The 24,499-nt window shown below is 34.1% G+C and overlaps 1 long non-coding RNA gene across 2 annotated transcripts in view; it reads left to right on the forward strand.

Moving 5' to 3' along the window:
• LOC115305382 overlaps positions 1 to 24,499 on the forward strand; it is a 102,908-nt gene that overhangs the window by 10,800 nt on the left and 67,609 nt on the right. For both annotated transcript variants that reach the window (XR_003914757.1, XR_003914758.1), the window contains exons 2-4: positions 5,313 to 5,405; positions 11,094 to 11,169; positions 24,198 to 24,246. This is a non-coding gene — a long non-coding RNA (uncharacterized LOC115305382). The remainder of the gene's footprint in view (positions 1 to 5,312; positions 5,406 to 11,093; positions 11,170 to 24,197; positions 24,247 to 24,499) is intronic.

The raw sequence follows: 24,499 nt of genomic DNA on the forward strand, positions 1-24,499 counted from the left end.
ATTCTAAGCTACTGGCAGGGATACCTGAAGGACTGATGTAAGGCATTTATCTTTGTTCCACCTACTATGGAATTTAGTCCAGTATAAAAGTGGCAGACATTGCATGAAAAAAAGTTTAAGGTGAATGAAAAATCTACAGCCTCCTGGTACAAAAGATATGGCTGAGACATGCATAGACTATCTCAAGTCTAGGAGGAAAAATTAGACTTTCTTTAGAAAATTAGGGCATTCAAATATCACCCATGTATACTAAGAAATTTCGAAAGATCTATGCATGCTCAGGGAAGGACACATGCTTACAAAAAGGCCTGAAAAGACCATAAGCCTTCACTTCTGGTTGATCTGTAGTTCCAGTGCAAGGAAGAAGTGAAGGCTAAGCAGAGTTATAAATAGTCTGCCTATGTCTTAAAAGACTGCCCCAAAACAAAGGCATTCTGTAAAGACTGGTAGAGGTTATTTTGTGTGTGTGTGTGTGTGTGTGTGTGTGTGTGTGTGTGTGTTTGTTGATGTATCCCAGCACTCAAGGAAATATCTGTAAAAACAGTAGCTGACACAAGCTAAAAAACAAGAGACTTCAGTGACCACACATGGTAAAGAATAAATTCTTTGCAGAAACAATTTAGAATGGTTACTAAATATACAAATGACTTCAGCTTTAAACAATAATGAAAACAAATCCTGGAAAGGGACAGAATCTTATTTTCAGAGTTACTATATTAAGATATTTAAATACCCAGTTTTCAATAAGAAAGAGTCGTATGGCATGCAAACAAACAGGAAATTGTGACTCATTCACAGGAAAAAGCAAATTAACAGAAACTACGCCCAAGGAAGCCCAATATTGGGATTATTGGACAAAGACTTTAAATCAATTGGTTTATTTTTTAAAGTTAGTTTATTTATTTATTTATTTATTTATTTTTCTTTTATAGTTTATTGTCAGGTTGGTTTCCGTATAACACCCAGTGTTGATCCCCACAAGTGCCCTCCTCCATGACCATCACCCTCCTTTCCCTCTCCCCCTCCGTCATCAGCCCTTGGTTTGTTCTCAGTATTAAAGAGAATTGCCTCCCTCCCTCTCCCAACTACTTTCCCCCCTCCCCTCCCCCATGGTCTTCTGTTAAGTTTCTCCTGTTACACTTATGAGTGAAAACATATGGTATCTTTCCTTCTCTGCCTGACTTATTTCACTTAACATGACACCCTCAAGTTCCATGTACATTGCCACAAATAGCCTGATTTAATTTTTTTCTCATTGCCATGTAGTATTCCATTGTATATATAAACCACATTGTCTTGATCTATTCATCAGTTGATGAACATTTAGGCTCTTTCCATGATTTAGCTATTGTTGAAAGTGCTGCTATGGACATTCAGGTACATGTGTCCTTATGCATCAATGCTTTTGTTTCCCTTGGGTAAATCCCTAGCAGTGTTATTGCTGGGCCATAGGGGAGTTAATTGTTAATTTAATTGTTAATTTATTGAGGAACCTCCACACTGTTTTCCAGAATGGCTGCACCAATTTACATTCCCACCGACAGTGTCTTTTCATGTCTTCTGCCCATTTCTTCACTGGATTATTTGTTTTTTGGGTGTGGAGTTTGGTGAGTTCCTTATAGATTTTGGATACTAGCCATTTATCCATAATGTCATTTGCAACTATCTTTTCCCATTCTGTCAGTTGCCTATTAGTTTCCTTGATTGTTTTCTTTGCATTACAGAAGCTTTTTATCCTGGTGAGGTCCCAATAGTTCATTTTTGCTCTTGATTCCCTTGCTTTTGGGAATGTGTAGAGTAGGAAATTTCTGTGTTAGGTCAAGGGGGTTATTTCTTGCTTTCTCCTCTAGGGTTTGTGATGCTTTCCTGTCTCATATTCAGGTCCTTTATCCATTTTGAGTTCATTTTTATGTATGGTGTAAGAAAGTAGTCTAGTTTCATTAAATCAATTGGTTTAAATATACTCAAAAATCTAAAGGATACCATCCATAAAGAATAAAAGGTAATGAAGAAAAATTGATGTGAAAATATCATAAAGAGAATATGAGAATATCATAAAGAAATAAAACTATCAAAGAACTAAATAGAAATTCTAAAAACGAAAACACAATTATCTTTCATCTAGGGGCATTCAATAGCAGATCTGAACAGAAGACAGAATCAGTCATTTTAAAAATAGGACAATTGAAATTATTGAGCTCTGAGGAGAAAAAAAAAGAATGAAACAAATGAACAAAGCCTAAGAGAACTGTTGAATGCTATTAAACCAATCAACATATGCATTGTGGAGTCCCAGAGGGAAAAGAGAGAAAGTGACAGAAAGGATATTTGAAGAAATAATGGCTGAAAACTTTCCACGTTTGATGAAACACATGAACATACATATCCAAGAAGCTCAATAAACTCTGAATAGGATAAATTCAAAGACTCATACCAAGACACATCATCATAAAACTGTAGAAAGATAAGGAAAATAATTTTGAAGGCAAGTGAAAATTCAGAAGGGATCCTCAGTAAGTTTAACAACTGATTTCTTATTAGTAACCATGGGAAACAAAAAGCAATGGAATGACATATTTAAAGTGCGGAAAGAAAAAATAACTCAACCAAGAACTCTATGTGTGGAAAAAATATCTGTCAAAAATCAAGGATAATTTTTTTTTAATCAAGGATAAATTGTTTCCAGAAAAACAAAATCTGGTAGACTTCATTACCAGCAGTGAAGCCCTATATGAAAAGCTAAAGGGAATACTTTAGGTTGACATGAAAGGATACCAGAGAGTCCCTGGAAGCTGAATGAAAATATAAAAATCTCTAGTAAAGGTAACGTGGGCATACATAAAACCCAATATTATTGACAGTGTTTTTGGTTGTTAAATCCACTTTAGATTTTCTACATGATTTAAGAAACAAGTATGTAAAAAGAATAATATATCTATGCTGTTGAGCATACAATCTATGCAGATATAACTTGTGACAGCATAAAGAGGGTACAGAACTGTGTAGGAACAGAGTAGCTCTTTCCCTAATATTGGAAACAAGAGAAAGATGGTCACTTTTCACCATTACTGTTTAGTATTATTCTGGAAGTTATATCTAGAATGATTAGATAATAAAGGGGAATATAAAGCATCCATATTTGAAAGGAATCAATAAAACTACCTCTATCTACAGATGACATGATTCTATATGTAGAAAATCCTAAGAAATAAAGCAACTAGAGCTAATAAACACAGCAAAATTGCAGGGTACAAGATCAACACAAAAACCAATTATTTTTCTACATCAGCAATGACTAATCCAAAAGGAAATTAAGAAAACAATTTAATTTATCATACATCCAAATAATAATATATTCAGAAAAAATTTACTAGGTGGGTGACTAATTCAATGAAAACCAAAAAATATATATATTACTGAAAGAAATGAAAGACTTTAATAACAATGCATTCTCTGTTCATGAATTACATGATTTAATATTATTAAGATGTCATACTACCCAAAGTGATCTACAGGCTCAGTGCAATTTCTATCAAAATTACAATAACCTTTTTTATTTTTTTGCAGAAATTGAAAAACTCTTCAAATTCTTTTGTATTTCTAGGGACCCTTAATAACCAAAACAAACTTGACAAAGAATAACAAACATGTCACCCTTTCCAATTTTAAAACTCACTATAAATTTACAATAATCAAAATAATGTGATGCTGGCATAAATATAGACATATAGACCAAAGGAATAGAATTTAGATTACAGGTATAAATCTATACATCTGTGGTCAATTAATTTTAAAGAATAATCTTTTCAACAATGCTTCTGGGACAACTGGATATTCATGGCATAAGAATGAAGTCAAATTCCTACTTCATACTGTATGCAAAAATTAATTCAAACTTCATCAGACTTAAATATAAAAACAAAATCCATAAAACTCTTTAAAGAAAAAAGGAGTAAATCTTTATAATTTTGCACTTGACAATGGATTCTTAGCTAGGACACCAAAGACACGGGCAGTAAAAGACAAAATAAATACCTTAGACTTAATCAAAATTAAAACCTGTGTGTATCAAATGACATTATAAGCAAGGGAAAAGACAATATGCAGAAAAGAGAAAATATCAATTCACATACTTGTTAAAGGACAAGTATTTGAAATATGTGAAGAACACTTAGAACAACAAAAAGACAAACTATCAATTAACAAAGGGGCAAGGACTTCAGTAGCCATTTTCAAAAGAAGATATATAAATGACCAACAAATACATGAAAAGATGCTCAACATCATTAGTCATTAGAGAAATGCAAATCAAAACCACAATGAGGCATCACTTCACACTCACTAATATATAATAATTGTAAAAATAGAAAATAACAGTTGAGCATATGGAGAAATTAAAGCCTTTGTATATTGCTTGTTGGAATTGAAAATTATTCAACTGCTTTGAAAAAATTTAATTGATCCCCCAAAAGTTAAACTTAGAACTATCACTTCATCCTGCAATTTTGATCCTAGGTATATACCAAAATAATTGAAAACAGGCACTCAGACAAGTAAATGTAAATGCATGTTGATAGCAGTAATATTCACAATAGTTAAAAGGTAGAAACAGTCCAGATGAATCAACAGGTGAATGGATAAATGATATAGGATATAAACATACAATTGAATACTATTCAACCATAAAGAAAAACTGATATTCAGATACATTCTGCAACATTGATGAACCTTGAATACATTTTGCAAAGTGAAAGAACCAGACATAGAATGTCACATATTGTATGATTCTACTTATAGGCACTATCCGGAATAGAAAAATATGTAACGATGGAACACAGATTGGTGGTTGGCGGGGACCAGGTAGATGGCAGGGACTAGGTAGAAGGGGGAATTGGAAAAAATTACTTGATGAGTAAAGTGTTTTTACTTTGGAATAATGGAAATGTTTTGGAACTAGATAGAGGTTGTGGTTCCACAACATCATGTATATACTAACTGCCATTGATTTGTCCACTTTAAAGTGACTAATGTTATGTTATATAAGTTTCAACTCAGTAAATTATGTGAAAAAAAACTATAAGAGGGATTAAAGAACTATCAGTACTGGCATAATATTTTAATTCAGGAGTGGGAAAACTACAGTGCTTTTGCCAAATCAAGCTCACCACCTGTTTTTGCACAGCCTTTGAGCTAAGATAGGCTTTTACATTTTTAAATGGTTCAAAGAAAATAAAAAATATAAAATTCCACTAAAAATACTAGTGTGCTTTCAACTTTATTACACTTAGCTTTTTCATTGTTTGTTCTTTCAGTATTGAAAAAAGATGAAAACAGCCTTCCCTTTCTATATGCATCTGTTGCTGCCATTTCTGAAGAAAATGATGTATTAATTGGTTTCAATTAAGGTAACACAGTCTAGTAGAAAGTATTAAAGAAAGGCATTTGGAGACCTGGGTTCTAATTATAGCTCTGACATATATTAGTAATGTGAACTTTGACAATGTAACCTATTTAATCTTCAGTTTTTCATCTGTTAAAGGAAATGCTAGCAATATTTCAAGGTTTTTGTGAAAGTTAAGGATAAGTTATGTAGAATTAATGTCACATAGTAGACATACAATATAATGATAATTTTCAGTAATGAATGGGACAGATAGTTTATTTTTTCTTCTATATTAAAAAACAATTTCTGGGGTGCCTAACGGGCTCAGTCAGTGGAGCTTGCAACTCGATCTCCAGGTTGTGGGTTTAAGACTTACATTGGATGTAGAGATTACTTAAAAGTATCTTTAAAAAATGAATAACTTATAAAAGTTTTAAGAAACCCAACTTCCTGAATGGTTTCTCAGATAATCATACAAATTCATTTTCTTAAATAAATTTTATTTACTAATTTATTTTTAACTTTTATTCATTTTTAAGAGACAGAGAGTGAGCAGGGGAGAGGCAGAGAGTGAGGGAGATGCAGAATCCAAAGCAGGCGTCAGGCACAGAGTCCTATGTGGGGCTCGAACCCACGAACTACGAGATCATAATCCGAGCCCCAGTCAGATGTTTAACCACTGAGCTGCCCTTGTGCCCCTACGTTTTATTTTTATAGCAGTTTTAGGTTCGTAGTAAAATTGAACTGAAAGTAAAGAGAATTCCCATATAACTCCTATCAACATGCACATGAATTCCTTTTCAAATCACATAATAGGAAAGTATTTTAATAACTATAGATCCATTTATTTTGCTTTTTTTTATGGTCTAGGCCCCTGTTCTTTCTCTAGCCGTCTATGTCTCAATATTTCTTTTCCACTACTAATTCCACTAATTCTAGAATGACAGTGAGTATTCTTAGCCTACAGGTAGGATCTAATGTTTCCTCTGTCTCTAAAGATCATTGCACTGGCTCCCCAAATAGATCTTTAATCAGCAACAAGGTAAGCAAACCAGTTGTGTTTTGATCTCCTTAATACCTAGGTTTGTAGAGGTTGCAATGGGAAGATAAAGGAAACTTGATATTTTTTTTTCTTTAGACTTGACATGGAGGTTTTTGCTCATGAAATCTATAGTTATATAATCTCTTAGGTATTAGGCCTTTAGTAGCAACTAATAATCTTTCTTAGAAGGCTTCTGAACTTGCTGCAATTTTGATATCATATCAATCTTGTCATAACCATCTATTTCTCTAGACTTCCTATCTCATATAACATGCTTTCTTCACCAGATTTGACTCATTCTTCCTACTGGCCATTTCTACTCACCCTTTGTGTCATGTCATATACCACAACCTCATAGATCATTATCATAAACATCATTGTCTAAACTGACAACATCTAATATTTAATGAGCACAAAGAATAAGAGAATTATTAAATCAAATGCCTTTTGTATTATATAATTTAATCCTCAAAACCCTATGAAGTACATAATACTATTTGTACCATGTTTCTATTGAGAATTAAGAATTTGACATAAAAACATGATAACTAATAAAGGTGAATAGCACTTACAATATTGAGACTAGTTCTACTTGATGCTCATGCTATTACTCTTTAGTGTTCATAATCATAATAAAAATCTTACTCTTGGTCCAAAGATATATGTAAGTATTTGGATAAGTAGTAGCAGTGTAATAATAGTAAACTCACACATGAATCAAACTAAGAGATTCCCTACTCTTTATGTTTGAAATGTCAATGCCTCTCTATTGCTTACCTCAATTGATTAGTCTTTAATTTGTTTATTTTTCCTCTTTATTTCTCCAATAGATCCCTCCTCACACAATTCAACTTATTTTCTTTATCTCGTTGTACCACCACCATTTAGTCATTGATCTCTCATGACAAAATATACAATGAAATCGTATTTACAAATAATTGATGAGGATGGAGGGATGGAAGTGTTTGATAAATCTAGTTTGGTTTAAAAATATACAGGTAACCTAAATAATTTATATCAAACTAAGAGGAAAGTACTTTGAAAAATAGAGGAAATTGCCAGGTGAGGGGCTTAGTTCATTGAGCATCTGACTCTTGATTTTGACCCAGATCATGATACCACAATTGTGAGATTGAGACTTGTGCTGGGCATAGAGCTTGCTTAATATTCTCTTTCTCCCTTTCCTTCTTTCCCTCCCCTGCTTGCTCTCTCTCTCTTTCTCAAAAAAATAATGATAATTTAAAAATTAAAAAATAAAAATAAAAGTAGCTGTTTTACCTTGTTGGAGCTCTTGGTTTTATTGTGTTGCATTGGCTGGTAGAAGTTCTATGTTTTATAAACTGTTTACTCATTTGAATATTTTATCTTGATGTAGTTCAAGATTTCTCATCTGTGGCATTATTGATATTTGGAGCTGTCTAATTCCTTTTAGGTGGGAAGGGACTGTCCTGGGCATTGTCAGATGTGTAGCAGCACCCTGGCCTCTATCCCCTAGATTCTATCAGCACTCTCACTCTCACTGATGATACCCCAAAAGTGTCCCAAGACACTCTCAAATGTTCCTGGAGGTTTAAATAACTCCCAGATAAGAACTTCTGGTCTAATCTATTGTTTTGTATGCCTACCTGATTCCCAGTAACCATATATTCAATGAGTTTTGAATATGTTGGCCGAATATGGTAAGTTTTCTTTTGACAAAGTTTGGAGATTCTTTGTAGCACAGCTATGATCTGAATCTAAACATTTTAATTTTGTGCTTTCTGATTTTTATTTGCATATCTTTTCTTTGTTATGTTATAGCTTTGATTTTTTTTATCTAGGAGTTGTTTCCTGCCCCATCTTGAAAATTGACTTATTCTAGATATACCAAATATAGGTAACAAGACTATTGAATTCTTCTGTTGCAAAAATAGCTCATTCTACTGATAAGAATTTATAAATCCAAAAAGATTAATCAATTTCCTTCAGGATTAATAGCTAACTTGAGGCTAACCTGACACTGAAATCTCTCCATCCATATGTTGCAAATACATTGTATTTAATATTAAGACTCTGGAAAAAATTTTAAAATCTCCTTCATTTGATTCTACTTTAATTATATGTTGAAATAAAACTTGAAAGTGATAATTTATTAAAGGGTCCTGGGTAGCTTAATCGGTTTAGGGTCTGACTCTGGGTTTTGGCTCCAGTCATGATCTCACAGTTTGTGAGTTCAAGCCCCACCTGGGGCTCTGTGCTGACAGCATGGAGCCTGTTTGGGATTCTCTGTCTTCCTTTCTCTCTGCTACTCCCCTGCTCACATGCACTCTCTCTCTCAAAAATAAATAAATAAATAAGCATTGAAAAATAATTTCTTAAAATTTTTTGAATATGTAAATATATGAAATAAATTTATTTTTAATATACTTTTCATAGAAAATCCCAAACTGAACATATTAATCATTTTATCAAAGTTGCTATGTAGCATCCAAAATTAGTGTTTTGGAGCTTGCTGTGGAGAAAGTGGGAATTACTTATTCTGGTCTTCTCTCCCAGGGTGTCTGCAAACATTTAGGACAGCAGAGAAGCAGTCAAAGAGTAAAGAGGGTCAGGCAAGAGGATAAATGGGATGGGTCTGCCATGGCTGAGAGGCTGGAGAGTTGACAGGAGCCCAGCCTACATCAATGAGGAGGGAATCCTAATGATAAAGAAGGTGTCAAGGATAGAAGTAAAGAACATTGTATGATATGCTTTAGAAGATAAAAGTAATATTTATTGACAGCATACCAAAATGGATATTTTTTGTTATCTTTAGAGTTGTTATTTTCTGTGATTATCTGTAAAGATATTAAAAATGAAATAGTTAGAAATATGAGGTTTAGAGGTGGCCCTACCTGAATTCAACTCCCAGATCTTCCAATTATCAATGATAGGACTTGAGCAAAAATTTTAACTTAGATAAACTTTAGTTTGCTCATCTGAAAAATAGGGTTGCGGAATAAACAATCTACACATAACTTTTAATGTGTCAGCTAAGTGTGGTACTTGTAAAGTGTTTGGCACTGGAAATTCTTACGAAGTGCTAGCCAAAATTATTGGTATTAGGGAGGCTGTACACAAATCAGCCCCAACTTGTGGTAGTTTATCCTATTATTTATTTGTCTTCATGATGGTGCAAAAACAATAAGCATTCAGTAGGAACTATACTTTGAATTTTGACCCTTTCCTGTGCTAGTGATAGTGGGACAGTCCTCTATCATGATGCTGGACAATGGCAGCCACAGCTCCCAGTTAGCCAAGTGATCATGAGGATAAATAACAATTACACTTAAGCCATTCTGTTTTTCACTTTCAGCACAGTATTCACTAAATTACATGAAATATTCAACACTTTATTAAAAAATAGGTTTTGTGTTAGGTAATTTTGCCCCACTGGTAGGCTAATATAAGTGTTCTAAGCATGTTTAAGGTAGGCTAGGCTAAGCCATGATGTTTACTAGGCTAGGTGTCTTAAATGCATTTTTGATTTATGATATTCCCAACTTATGATAGGTTTACTAGGATGTAACCCCACCATAAATCATAAATCTGAGAGTGCCTGCTATGTTCTTTAAAATTTTCAGACCCATTGCAGTTGTAAAATCACCTCTTTCCTGCTGGTGGAAACACTTAGTTTATCAATTAAGTTTATAATAATTGCCCCTCCTGCTGTAAAAGTGCAGATTCAGTAAATAATGACCCAAGAGCAGATGCCAGGAAATGTACTAAATTTTCCAAACTGATTTCTTTGATTCATTCAGCAACTATTAATTTGACTATGTAAATAAATTCTAAAAATCTAATTTCAACAAAATTGGATACTATACTACTTTTAGCTTGTATATTTTGGAAACACTGTTGTCCTAAAACAATGATAAATTTGACTGCTTTTATAAAAAACAAATGGGTTAGTTTAGGCATAAACCTATGTAGTAGAAAAAAAACCATAAGACACAATTTATCTTTGTCAAAAACTATTATGGCTCAATGTAAAATAACTAAATAATATGTTATCTTAAAATCATCAGTGAATTCTTAATCGAATACTTATATGCCAATAATTTGCTATCCTTCTGTCTTTGTGTTATCACTTTTGAAGATTTTGTCACTAACATTTAGAAGGAAATAATAGGAGTCCAATTAGAATCATTAAACAAAAAGTTTCTATTTATTGAGTGTCTACTATGTGTCTCTCAGTGTATTAGCTTTTCATAGGTATAATTTATTAAATGTATGGTATTATTCATATTTTGTTTGAATGCCAAGATTAGACTAAGAATACTCAGAGTCACACAGCTGTTAAGTATAGTAAGTCATGAAGATAGAATTCTGACCGACTGTATCTTATTCAAAAATTTGTTTTACCAGCTGCTGTACTTTGCCACTTCCTTTAGCATTGTTCAAAAATACACTTTCTTAAACATTGAAAATTTTCAGTTTGCTCTGTTTTTAGTATGTTAAAATTCAGTTCTTGCAGTATTATGTCCTTATAAAAATTTTTTAAAATTGGCTATAATAGTAATAGCAGATAAAAGTTACTAAGCAATTAATAGGTGCCAGGTTCTGTGCTATGTGTTTCAATATGTAGTATTTAATATTTATAACTTCCATTCGGAGAAGTAAGCAATTGTTTTTGTTCCCACATTACAGATGAAAAAGTGAAGCCCTCAGGAGACAAAAACGTTACACAGAACTGGCAAATAGCAGAAATGTGATCCAAATTCAGGTATGTCTGATTCTAAAGCTATTTACCAGTATAATGTTTATATGAAGTTACATATAATTTAATAATTCTTATGATGAGGAAAACATATTGTAAGAACAGAGTAATTTTCAGACTTGAAATAATCTAAGTAGCATGACCAGTAATTGCTAATAAACCAAAATTCTTCAGGCCAAAACTCTATGGGCTTCATGTTTGTGCCCAACTCAAGGTTCAGATGAAGGAAATTTCAAAGTTTTAAGATGCTCCAGGTAGCTAGCATAATCCAATAGTTTGCAATTTTGTTCATCTGTAAATGTATGGGTACAGAATTATACATAGCTACATGTTTCATATTACTTTAGATAATTTAGCTATGATCTTCACCGGAATCATTGTGTCCTTTGCTTTCCTGCTTTGTTCACCCAGAATGCTCCTTGTTTCTCCATGTACAAACTTTTTTTTTAATTCTCTTTTTTTAAATGTTTATTTTTGAGAAAGAGAGTGCATAAGTGGGGAAAGGGCAGAGAGAGAGGGAGACCGAGGATCTGAAGCAAGTTCTGCGCTGACAGCAGAGAGTTCCATGGGAGGCTTGAACTCAGGAACCACAAAATCATGACTTGAGCCAAAGTCGCCTAATCAGCTGAGCCACCCAGGTACCCCCAGACCTTTTAACACAGTACTTAAGAGGGTCTGGCTTTAATGACTCCCTCTAGAAGGTAGCTTAGTGTAATGGTTAAGAAAGGGAATCTGGAGCCAGACTGCCTGGGGCCAGACTTCTTTCTAAGTATGGGATTTTATTTCATGTTTTAACCTATTTGTGTCTGAGATTTCTCATCTGTAAAATTAAGATGATAATAATATGTTTCACAGAGGGTTGTTATGAGACTGAAATAAGTAAAATTTGAAAAATATGTCGAATAATGTCAGGAACAAAGTATTATGCTAAATACATAAAGGAAAATAATACCTTCACTAGTAACCCTAATTGGAAGTATTCTCTCTGTCCCATGCTTGCTGATGCGTTTGATTTAACTCTTAAGGCACTAACCACTTTGCCTTCTCTTATAATTATCTGTTTGCATAGCTTTTTACTGATAGTAGGTTTTAAGCAACTTGAGAAGAGAGATTTTTTCTTATATTGCCTCAGGATTGTGCAATAAAACTCTTATGTAAGTGAATCAATGACTCTCTAGAGGCAGGCAAGTGATTTCCTTCCATTTCCTTCCATCTGAGAGAATATTGCTGATGTCAACCTTAAAAATAAAATAGCCGGTTATTTTACTAGCAAAATGAGTTTATTTGGGAATAGCAGAGAAATTGCAAAATAGGGACATGCAAACTGTGGTGAACTATAGGCAAGCACAAATAGACAAAGGAGAGGTCAGCTTTTATTCGGTTTTAGGAGGAAATTGGAGAGGATTGTTTTGAACACAAGTTCACTGGAGAAGAACAAGAGTTTGAGGTGTGGCAATCTATTATTGACTGTGGGCAGTGGTTAGTGAGTTGCTGCTGTAGCAGAGAAGGACCCTCCTACTTTTTGCAAAAAGCAGTAGATGAAATTTCTGTGTGGAAAATTGTCAAGATAATTCTTATCTTTCTTCCTGCAGGTCATGCAGGCTACAGCAGTGGTACCTGCATGAGAGCTCCCCCTTCAGTGCTTCTCAAATCCATTTTATTTTTTTTAAATATTTATTTATTTATTTTGAGAGAGGGAGGGAGAGAATCCCAAGCAGGCTCAGACAGTCAGCATAGAACCTGACACAGGGCATGATTTCACTAACCATGAGATCATGACCTGACCCAAAATCAAGAGTTGGATGCTTAACTGACTGAGCTACCCAGGCACCCCTTCTCAAATCCATTTTAAATTAAATTTCCTTTATTTTCACACTGATGATTATAACACCATACACCATTTTTCACACTGAGATGGCAGTTAACACTGGTAGAAATTGTTACCTTCTGATATGATCATTTGGTGCCTTCTATATATGTGGTAGGTAAAACAGTGTCCCTACAAGGTTGTCTGTGTCCTGATCCCCAGAATCTATGGCTATGTTTCCTGACTGGGCAAAGAGAAAACTGAAGACTAAATTAAGAATTTTAGATGGAGGAATTATTCTGGATTTTCCAGGTGAGCCCAGTATAATCACCAGGGTCCTTGTAAGAGGGAGATGATGGAGGCAGAGGTCATCGTGGTGCCACTGTGAGGGGTGGGAGCATGAGCCCCGAGATGTGGATAGCTTTTAGAAGCTGGAACAGGAAATGAATGGATTCTCCCTTTGAACCTCCAAAAGAATATAACCCTGCTACCAGGTCATTTTCAAGACCTCTTACTGACAGAACTGTCAATCAAATTTTGTTATATTAAGTTTGTGTTGTTTTAAATCACTAAGTTTGTGGTTATAGCAGCCACAGGAAACTAATAAAATCTACTTCCAGGAGTGAAAGATAATGAAAAAAAAAGAAGATAGTAATATAGAGAAGAAGGGAGAAATGAAGGAAGGAGGAGGAATGCTTTACTAGAGATAACATTTCTGTGGCTGATATGAATAAAAGGGCCAAAAACTAAATAGGGAGAATTAAGCAAATTATCATGGGCAGAAACTAAGCTGAAATGTTAGGACCAAAATTTCAAACAAATACGTTACTTACTTTATTGAAAGGTGGTAGACATTTACATGAAAATTACTTTATCATGAACTAGTTATTGTAAGAAAAAAAGACATTATATCAATACCTAAATTCATTTTAAAATGATGGCATCACAAACTAAGTAAAGAGTTTATTTTAAAAACCCAGTCTTGGGGGTACCTGGGTGGCTCAGTCAGTTAAGCACGCAACTTCAGCTCAGGTCATAATCTCAGGTTTGTAGGTTCAAGCCCCACATCGGTCTCTGTACTGACAGCTCAGAGCCTGGAGCCTGCTTTGGAATCTATGTCTCCCTCTCTCTCGGCTCCTCCCCCACTTGCATTCTGTCTGTCTGTCTTTCTCAAAAATAAATAAACATTAAAAATAAATTTTTAAAAAATTAAAAAAAAAAACTAGTCTGGGGTGGAGTGCGACTGGGTGGCTCAGTCAGTTAAGCATCTGACTCTTGATTTTAGCTGAGGTTATGATCTCATGGTTCTTGAGATCAAGCCCAGCATTGAGCTCAGCACTAACAGCAGTGGAGCCTACCTGGGATTTTCTCTTTCACTGTCGCTACCCTTTTCTTGGTCACTTCCTCTCTCTCTCTCTCTCAAAAACAAATAAATAAACATTAAAAAAAATAAAGTCAGTCTTGGAAATGGTGAGTAAACTCTTTTAAACTTATTCTTTCAGTGGTGATATTTAATTGTTTCCACTCATTTCTCCTTTCTCTTGCCTTTCATCTTCTCTCCCTGATTCTACTTCCAACCAAAAGCAGTTGTGGTTAGGGCAGTAGTGAAGGGAGAGTAAACAGAAGGGAAATGGTGGGGATGATACTGTCAATCTCATTTTAAAAAAGAGACTGCAGAAGCGCTGAACAGAAGCTTTAATAGCATCCCTGGCAGTAACCACCCCTTTTCCCCATGTTTTTTGAATCAGATTTAATTTGAATTAAATAGAAATAAGAACTCTTTACCATTGCACCCTAATGACTGTAATTTTCTCTCAAGCTGTTACTTACAGACACAGTATGCTGCACCTTGGAAAGAACATTCTTATCCTCTTTTATTTAGTCTGAAGGCTAATACGTTTATATTTAAAACTAACTTATTTTTGAAGGATGAACTTAAATATTGTGAATTATGACACATAGACTCTTCTGGGTTTTTCACAAAAAGAGAAATTACCAACTTAGTTGTCTTCATCTTTTTACCATAATTCTAGCCAACGCAATGGTACCACCCAGTTTTTTTTAGGGTTATAATGCTCCTGTCAGAAGCTCTATGGGAAGCATGTAACTTGCCACATAGCTGTAACCCTGACTGCCAGAACCAAAATGTCTCCAATATGACTTCAAGTAGCTCAACTCTCTGGTGCCAGATGGCATGCAGATTGGTCCCTTTCACAGACACAGATGACACTGTGCCCAGAGTTTGAGTGTCTACATCTACTCCTGCTGGGAATATAATTTGGTAGAAAAACTCTTTGGCCTACCTGCCAGAGATATAGAGAATATGGACAGATAGACTCATTTCCAGATGACAGCTTTAAAATATACACCCTTCTATCAATCAGAATAACAAACAACCAAAATTCAAAACTGGAATAAACATGTATCTTAAAGCTGGATGGAAGGAGAAAGTTACTAAAAAAGTAGAATTTTTAGTAATAGACTAAACAGAAATTTCACTGAATAAGAGATCTTATTTGTCATCTTCTTATTCCCTCATTGTAAAAGCTGCCAAGGAGAAAAAATAAACTGTTCAGAATAAATGGAGTAAGGGAACCTGTTTGCATCTCTGGATCATGACTTTGATGTCCAAAAGGCAGAAATGAGTGGAAGGAATATCAATATTAATACAAGTTCTCTGAACTAGATAATAGTTATTAGAATGAATAACTGAATCTAAATACTATATTCTGCAAGTTTTCTTTATTCTATTGTATAAGTTTTCCATTTTTTATCTGATAATTATATCCAGTTTTAAAGGCCTTAGTTCCAATCCTACCTCATGGAATGGCGAAGTAGAATTATTCTGTTTTTATGCACTTTTAAATCACCCAATAACCTGATTAATCAATTGATTGTATTTCAAAAATTTTAGCCTATTTTGGAAGATAAATCAGCTTTAAAATTAAATTATTCTACAGCTGAAATAAAATACTAAAATTGTGATTTAAATTTGGTATATGAGTTTCCACTTTTTAGAAAAGTGTATAAAGTTGGGGGATATTTTATGTACTCCAACATAATCTTAAGAATGAGAAATAAGCTATGTAGATGCTTAATGTATATTTTCTGGGGTTTTTAAAATTATTGATGTAGATATGCTGGACTTCAGTCTTTAACATGGGTAAATAAAACCAGATAGCATTTTGCTTTTGCCAGGGTTTTACAACTTGATAGCTTATCAAATTAGTGATATACTGCCAAAATATTTTTAGAAATCATCCTATAAAAAAACCCAGCAACTATATTCTATACCTAAACCAATAGATCAGTTTGTAGGCATTTCTTTGTAGACTGATATACTAGTGTAAAATTGAGGTAAAATATTTAGTATTTAGGAAAGAATAAAAAAATTGTCATGGGGTGCCTGGGTGGCTCAATTGGTTACAGGTCTGACTTTGGCTCAGGTCATGATCTCATGATTTGTGGGTTCAAGCCCTGAATCCAGCTCTGAGCTGACACCTCAGAGCCTAGAGCCTGTTTTGGATTCTGTGTCTCCCTCTCTCTCTGCCCTTCCCCCATTCATACTCTGTTTCTCTCTGTCCCAATAATAAATAAACACCAAGAAAAAAATTAAAAACAAAAAAACAAAAATGATTGCTGCATGTAAACCCTAAATGAAATGTCAAAAAAGAAGTAACTCAATAAAAGGACATTATATTTAAACATTTATAAGCACACAACAGTGTTCTTTTATTTAAGAGTAAAATACTGAATCAATGACACAAATGATCTACAGTGAGTACAATTTTTTTAACAACAAAACTGATCTAATATAATATGTAATGGTTAAGCAAGGGGTTAAAAGATTATACAATTTTCCTAAGGTCATTCTACTGATGAATGAAGTAGAAAAACTGAGATTTGGGACTAATTTTATGTACCTCAAAGCAAATTATTTGATCTCATAGTAAGGCTATGGGAACTCTTATAGCCCTAATTTGCTAATCTGCTAATTTTAGAGAATAGCTACCAAGAGGAGCTGAAAGACATGAGTACAGTTTTTGACTCATAGTAGGTACTCAATGATTTTCCGTTATGATGATGATGTTGGTGGTGATTTGTATTATAGATATCTAATAACAAATCTGCAACAAATTATATTGTTCATTTGACATCAATATACCATTCTTCCCATTTCAAAATGTCATGGTTTCAATAGACTTATAAAATATTCACTGATTTTTTTTCTTCTTCAGCTGTTGTACCTATTTTTTTATTTTCTCTGCTTCATTACCATACATATTTTTCTGACTGGTGGATTGCCTATGATACTGGATGAATGTCCAGTTACTGCCTTTCTCATTAGGACTTGGACAACTCTGGCTGCACATACTTGTAAATTTATATTGTACCTTTACTTTCTACATCTTCTTACTTTTATATCTCATTTTAGTGTCCTCTATTTCAGTACAATACAGTTTAAGTGCATGGCCGCTTTATTGCTCCCTGGTAAAAATTGACTTTTGCTAAGTCCATCCTTAATTCTAATCAAGTCATTTTATAACTCTGAGTTATACTCATGAGTTTATGAATACAAAAGAGAGTGTTGTTACTAATCTAAAGCCAAAAACTTGATTCTATTATCAAAAATTGCATAATAGAGGGATGCCTGGGTGGCTCAGTCGGTTAAGCATCCGGCTTCAGCTCAGATCATGATCTCAGGCTTCGTGGGTTAAAGCCCCGCATCGAGCACGGTGCTGACAGCTAGCTCAGAGCCTGGAGCCTGCTTCGGATTCTGTGTCTCCCTCTCTCTCTGACCCTCCCCTGCTGGCACTTTCTCTCTCTCTCAAAAATAAATAAAAAAACTTTTTAAATTGCATAATAAAGACTTACTGTTCTCCAATATGTGTGCTATCTTGTAAAGAGCCATCATTAATATAAAACAAGTTTAAGGCATGATGCTTGCTTTCAAGAATTTGGAATAACTAATTCATTTCTTTCATTTTATCAGAGTTACAGTGTTACTTCACTGTTGCCATCACCATCATCAAAAATACTAGAATATTAGAAAAAAAACTGTGGAAAACCAATGTTTTCTAAAGCAGTTAAAAACAAATACAGGATTTATTTTTTTTTAGGTTGTATGTTGTACTTATTATAGAAGCAGAACTGATCCCATGTAGCAGAGAACTCAGCTGTCATTTGATTATAAAGCATATTGATTTATAGTGAATGGTATTTAATGTAGGGGTCTCAGCACCCCTTTTCCCACCCATCATCTGCTGTCTCAAGAAAGCCAGAACTTGTGCATTCTGCCAAAAACTGAGAAGAGGGTCTCCATTGCTTTTGCACCATCAATTTATAATTAATATAGAAAATTACTTTTATCTCTCACACTGTGTCCCTCTCCATCTTCTGTGTAATCTCTGTTATATTCACATGAGGTTTATAGAGGCAGCTATAGTAAATCAGTAGCAGTCATGTTTTTCTGTGCCTCTTAAAATCCTATAATTACAATTCGGATCTTATACAGCTCATAGTAAAGTCTCTGACATCTATATTTTCATTTAAACAAATAAAAATTTATAGACTATAATGTAAGGTTGGGGAGAAACGTCAACTTGGTAATGTAAACCTTATGGGAAAAATCCGTTTTAAACAGTTATTTCTGGAAAATGCGATTTACATTTTAATTTTTTTCTATAGCCTTAAAGTAGTAAAAGCAAAACATTTGAAATCATAGTTTGACTATTTCATTATTGTTTTTAGTTTGGGGAATAACGCTGTAAATAAGGGGCCTTTGTGAAGTACAATGGCAGTCACGGTCTTTCACTGCAATGTCAGTTTGATCTTGGCATTTTGTTCTAGATTTCCTCTCAGTGAGATGATTCTACATAAACAAAAATATAACAAAATCTGAAGATTATGTGCTTATGGAAGGAAAATGATGGCAGTGATAGTGGAAGATTAAGGGGAAACATAAATAAATTAAGTACAATCTTGTAATGAAAATAATGTCATAAACTTAGTATAAAATTTATTTAACTTCATGCACTTGAAATTCAAATAAATAAGTAAATATATACCTTGAGGTGCATAAAGCTAACGCTGAAACAAAAACAGGCAGGACAAACATCTAAGAGTCAGACCACCCTCACCATGTGTTCAAACCTTGATCATCATGACATCTGATATACTAAGCATCCCCCTAAAAACAGATCAGAGAGCTGCATGCATGCCATCAAATTGGAATGTGGGCATTTTGCCAACTCAGTGTGTTTATTGGTTTTTATGATTTTTAAAAAATATGTTACTTAATTTGAAATCAGCTTTCAGCTACCAAAAATGTTTAATAAAATGTTTCAAACATTTGATGCTATTTATAATATTTAGTTTCAAAAGTTAACATGTCTTTTTTTTTTAAAAGAAAAAAAAAAAGCATATCTAGGGGCACCTGGGTGACTGTCAGTTAAGCATCCGACTTCAGTTCAGGTCATGATCTCACAGTTGGTGGGTTCGAGCGCTGCATCAGCTTCTGTACTGACAGCTTAGAGCCTGTTTCAAATTCTGTCTCCCTCTTTCTCTGCCCCCTCCCCTGCTCATGCTCTGTATCAAAAATAAATAAACATTAAAAAATTGTTTTTAATAAAAAACATGTCTACTTTACTATTATATTTTTATATAGTTAGTGCTAAAGTGATTTTGCACTAACTATATAAAGATTGATAAATTCTGGAATAGGTTATCCATCAAACAATGAAAATGGTTTTTGAAAATGATAAGAATAAAAGAAAACCACCGTTATTATTAGTAATAAATGCAGTGAAAACAAAAAAAAAGGAGGAAAAGAGAGGAAGGAAGGACAAAAGGAGGGAAGAAAGAAAGGCGGAGGGGAGAACCACATAGATAACCAAAAAGTTCTGTGGTAAGAGTCATAAGTAGGAAGCTTTACTTTAAACCCAGAAAAAAATATGACACAACTAGGTTATAATTGCAAAAATGTCTATAGCTGAATCATACATCAGTCGACTCTGCACTTGAGGAAACCTCAATATCTAAAGGCCAAACTGTATATTCCATGTTTCTATTTAAATAGACTAAATATATTTGAAATTTTAACAAGGAATACTAATTACCCTGTTGCATGTCTACTGTTGACATAATATGACTTTAAATGTTTATATATTTTATATATTATCATTACTATTATTTTTATAAAAAGAAAATCAAGCACTGCAAAATTATATAAATTCTGAAAGTTCTCAATGAGAGGAATTTTTGAGGGCCGTTAGAGGCTGGTCTCAAATCAGGCCATTGAATGCTAGACCTTGTGCTCTTTACTGCTATGATATTGTTCTGGAAATTATGTTCCTTTTAGCTTCACTGACCTCCTTTCACAGCTTTAACTGGAATATATCATTACAGTGGGCACAAAAATGTAAAAATGTTACATCTCTACTCCTCAGTGACTTGACAACTTAAAATTTGATGTAATTCAAGTGTAATTACTTAGACTTTTTTCCTAAATGATACTTATTCTAAAACTTAATGTGTTGAAAATAAGGTGACAGATCAAAGTTCTCCAAATACATATGAATATAATGTTGTAGAAGAATCATGATAACATTTAAATTTGACTATAACCTATTTGTTTTAATAGAGTATCCTGAATAGGAGATAATCAAAAAGAATAATTGCTGAATGACTGGATTTGAGAATTTTCCACCTGTGAAAGCTGACTTCTAGTTTCATACAGTTTTAGCTACCCTCAAAATACACTAAAAATGTATGAACCTAAGAGAATATTTTCTCATGATTCTTTCATTCTGTAGTTTGTCTCTAACAATGGAGACAAGGAACATATATGGAAGAGGTGGCTAAGGGTCCTCGGAAGTAACTAGATATGAAACTACAAAACATACCTATTCCTTCAAATATAGGATATAGTCCCTTTATTCTAATTTGGGTCTTCCATTAATTTCTTTCTCTTGAGACTTCAGGACTCTTTATAGTCAAAATTCCAGGCTTGTTTGGTTTCTGTTTATCTTCTTTTAGGGAATAGCAAGAAGATGACCAGTCAGTTTATGAATACTTGAGCAAATTGAATTTCACTCCTTGAAATTCTGTTGCACAACTAGGAACAGAGAGTTATATTTTTTATAATAGTGAGGAAGAAAAAAATTGATTAGTTGTTAACTTGGACATATTAAACACCATTGCTTTATGAAATAATCTCATTCATCTAAAAATTAGTAGAAGGGTTGCAAAAAAATGGCAACATGGGAGAACCCAGTTTTCCTGTTCTCCAACAAAGATCAACTATCCCTGAAAAAAAAAAAACACACCTTTGGAAGACCTGTAAGGTCCACTCAAGTTTTAGCCATACAGTGCGAAAAACTGAAATAATCACACAGAAGAGAAGGAAGACAACTTCATTTTGCCTGTAGCATCCCATCCCTCAAGCCAGGAATATTGGATGCCAGAAGGAATTTGCCAGGTGTAATGAGTTCTTCTGGCTAGGAAACGAAAAGCAGAGTGAGAAAACACCTTCACCAGCCCCTTGGGGTACTGCATGAAGATCTCACTTTGGTTTCACCCCACCCAGACCAGCAAACCTAAGATGTATAGAGCTAGCTAGGAACAAGGAAGAACAGTAGAGACTATTACTAGAAGACACACAGCAGGAGCTGTTGCAGTTAACAGAGACCTGGAGTAAAACATAATACCTAACTCATATATAGAACTCATATATCTCTATAGCAAAATAAAACAAACAAAAAACCCAATTTAAAAATAGGCAGAGGAACTGACTGGACATTTTCCCAAACAGCTACATGAAAAGATGTTTGATATCACTAATCATTAAGAAGCAAATAAAAAAAAAGTGATGAGATATCACTTCACACATGTTGGAGTGCCTATGATCAAAAAGAAAAGAAATGTCTTTTTGGTCAACAGTGTAGAGTATGTGGAGAAAAGGAAATGCCTATAATGGTGTTGGTGGGAATGTAAATTGGTTCACACACTATGAAAAATAGTATGGAGATTCCTAAAAAAAGTAGAACTACCATGCAATCCAGCAATCCCACTTCTGGGTACATATCCAAAGGAAATAAAAACAGGATCTTAAAGAGATATCTGTGTCCCTATGTTCATCACAGCATCATTCACAATAGCCAAGATAGAGAAACAACCTAAATGTCCATCAATGATGAATGGTTAAAGAAAATGCATATATAATGTGGAATATTATTTGCTTATGAGAAATCCTGCATTTTGCAGCAGGTTGGATGAACCTTGAGGTTCATGATAAGTGAGGTAAGTCAAACAGAGAAAGACAAATACTGTATGATTTCATTACTATGTGGAATCAAAAAAGCTGAACGTAGAGAAACAAAATAGAAAAGTGGTCGTCAGGGGCATAGTGATGGAGGAAAGTGGGAGATATTGGTCAAAGGGTACCAACTTCCAATTATAAGATTAACAATTCTGGGATTCTAACATGCAGTATGGTCATTATAGCTAATAATACTGTCCTATATACTTGAAAATTGCTAGCAGAATATATCTTAATTGTTCACACACACACACTCACACACACACACACACATAAGGTACGAGGGTAGAAGTGTTATTTAATGCTATTATGGTGGCAATCATTTTGTAATATATTAATGTATCAAATTAACAAATTGTACACATTAATCATACAATATTATAATCAATTATATCTCAGTAAAGCTGAAAATAATCTGAAGTGGAAAAATAATTATTAGTGGAAGATTTCAAGAGTGTTTTGCAATCATTAATCAATTCATTATGCCATCATTATTTTCCTGAAATTAGAATCACTAAGAAGATGTATTGCCTTTTTAAGGACATAACTAAAACTATAACACCACCTCATTCCCTTATCTTGTGGTCCATTCTGTTATTAGAAAAATAATAACTACAATTCACAATTGAAACTACAATGCACATGAAACGTTCTAGGGGTGCATGGGTGGCTCAGTTAGTTTAGCGTCCAGCTCTTGGTTTCACCTCAGGTCATTATCTCATGGTTTTGTGGATTCCAGCCAGCATCAGGCTCCATGCCAACAGGGTGGAGCCTGCTTGAGATTCCCTGTCTCCCTCTATCTCTGCCCTTCCTCACTTGCACTGTTTCTGTCTCTCTCAAAATACATACATACATACATACATACATAAATAAATAAATAAATAAATAAATAAATAACATGAAACATTCTCTCATGTGATGCTATCAATTGAATATAGACTACTAAACTTTCCTGAAGTATGATAGATCTCTATTGGAACATATTCTGTTTTTATCACAATGTTTAAGTTAGATGTCTCAATGCCAGTTTCATTGAAACCTCATCAAGATGGCTGCTAAATTCAACTTCATACTAAATTCAACTCTAGAGAAAATTATAATAATTTCCTGCCTACTTACAGGCATGTAAGACTTAGAAACTAACTTGAGTCCATAAACATCCAAAATAGAACTACAATTAAGGGAACATTTCAAGGGAATATCTTATCTCAGTTTCTAAGGAAAAAGATATGAACAGAAAGCATATTTGAGAGTTGTTATTAGTCTGGAACCAAAGGTTGCTGTGTCATAGCCACCTTTAATTTCTACTCATCACTTGCTGCCAGAACTGGGAACTAGTTTTCTCAGATTCCTTTTCAGTGTATGGTGTTGGGTTAGGGTTTGTTAATGAGAAGAGTTTAGATGAAATTTAGAAGCCATTACTACTGAAAACCAAGACACTAATAGCCAAGGTACCCTCCAGAAATCTCCTTCTTTGTGATGGTGGCACACAAATGTAGCAACTTCTTAGCCTTCTCCACAAGCTCCACTTTCTTCACCTGCTTTGAAGACCACTCGAGACCTTTTCTCCAACATGTCCTTCACATTCCTCTATTAAACACTTCCCTGAAAAATTGTAGTAGCTTTTTTTCCTCTTGAGTATATCAAAATTAATAAAATTTTTAATACCAGAAATGATTTTGTGGGGACAGACATAAGGTTGGGAATCTGGAATTGATTCTCTGATCAATTCGATTTAAAGAGATTAATGATCCTATTGCCAGTGTGGTATTTAGGATACAATTAAGATCAATATTTATAAAAATATTTGAGATTAACAGAAGGTCTTTGGGGTCCAAGGCTTAGGGATGTAGGAATGAATGCTGGAGTAGATTTTGTATGTCACCTGTTTTCTTACCCCCTATCCAGATCACCTGAGAAGATCCAGAGAACAGTCCCTTCAGCACAGCTGTGAGAGGTATATTATGAGTATTATCCTACCTAGAGCTGTCATAACAAACAAATGTGGTGGTTGGAAACAACAAAAATATATTCCTCCATAGTTATGAAGGCTAGAAATCTAAAACCAAACTGTTGACGGGCCTATGCTCCTCTGAAACCACTAGGGAAGGATTCTTCCTTCCGTATTCTAGTTTCTAATAATTACTTGATAGCCTTTCAAGGTATGCTGTGTGATTCCTCTTGGACTTATAATAAACTTCTCTATTTCA

This window comes from Suricata suricatta, chromosome 2 (genome assembly GCF_006229205.1).
Source record: "Suricata suricatta isolate VVHF042 chromosome 2, meerkat_22Aug2017_6uvM2_HiC, whole genome shotgun sequence".
In the NCBI taxonomy this organism is placed as follows: domain Eukaryota; kingdom Metazoa; phylum Chordata; class Mammalia; order Carnivora; family Herpestidae; genus Suricata; species Suricata suricatta.